The sequence below is a fragment of the Pteropus medius genome, unplaced genomic scaffold (assembly GCF_902729225.1).
Source record: "Pteropus medius unplaced genomic scaffold, Ma_sr-lr_union100, whole genome shotgun sequence".
NCBI lineage: Eukaryota > Metazoa > Chordata > Mammalia > Chiroptera > Pteropodidae > Pteropus > Pteropus medius.
The window spans coordinates 64,634,090-64,635,316 of NW_024349800.1; positions in this window are offsets into that span (position 1 = coordinate 64,634,090).

Here is a 1,227-nt window from a genome sequence, read left to right on the forward strand (position 1 = left end):
TGGCTAGGGCATCTGCAGCTGCATGCTTGCCTCCCTTCTCCCGCCCACTCGGCAAAGACATTGATGGGTACCAGTCATCCAGTTGAATAAACATGGGGTTGAACCTTGTCAAGCCACGAGTGAGGAAAGCAACCAATTTGCTTAACTAATAATATTTTGAAAACTTACTAAATTCTGCCATGCTATATAAAAACCCATTTCTAACAACTAAAGTGGTGAGGGAGCAAATGGAGCTTTTTAAGTAGGCAGCATTTCTAATTATTTTTATAAAACTGAAGTTCCTCAGGAAGATAGGTAGTATGCAGACTTTGGACAAATTATGGACAAATAAATTTGTGAAACACTGGTTAAAATGAAGTTAAAATTCAAAAATTTTCCCCCCTAAAGGAATTATCAGAACTTTTAACGTTATTACAAATTGATTCCCTAAGGTGGTGATAAAATACGCATCGCTTTCAAATTTATTGACATCTTGTCTTTTTTCAAAGGAGCATCTTGTATTTCTAGTGGAGGTTCTGTGGAATATACTATGGGAAACATTGGAGTGAGTAGTAATTAAGTGATCAGAAACATGCTTTAGGCTCCTTAGTCTGGAGGCTATATGTACATTTATGATGTAGAGAGAGGCAAAGAAAACAGGCTAAATGCCCAGGTAAATACAGTCCAGGTGATGAAAGTGATTATAGAAACATAAGATAAAGACACTTTGAAGATAAAATGGGCAGGACTTTGAAATTGAATGGATATAGGCAATGAGCACAGGTAACAGATGGTATGGCGTCATAGGTTTTCAAACTTACACATTCAGTAGGCTAGGAAATGAATACTTTTGATGGAAACTAGAAAGAAAAAGCTTCACCTGAGTGGGATCTGAATAGATCACCAAAGAGATGAAAGACAATTAATTTTGCTTGCCAAGCAGTTGAGCCTTTGACCATTAAAAGTCTACTTATTCCTCCCGTCTGCAAGACTTCCCACCCTCCCTTCCTTTTTCCTCCTAAGTTAGCACTCTTAGAGTTAGGCTTGCCACTAAATGTGGCTACTGAGGGAAACACTTTTGTTGGCGTTTTTTTTCTATACTCCAAATGGGCATTCTTTTTAAGAGTTTTAGTGCTGATGCGTAGAGGAAGTAAATATTCTAATAGGACTCCACTTGAACACATGCTGGGCAGTTGCTTAGTATGATATAATAAATAAGGGACAATAAAAACAAATAAGAATTTACAA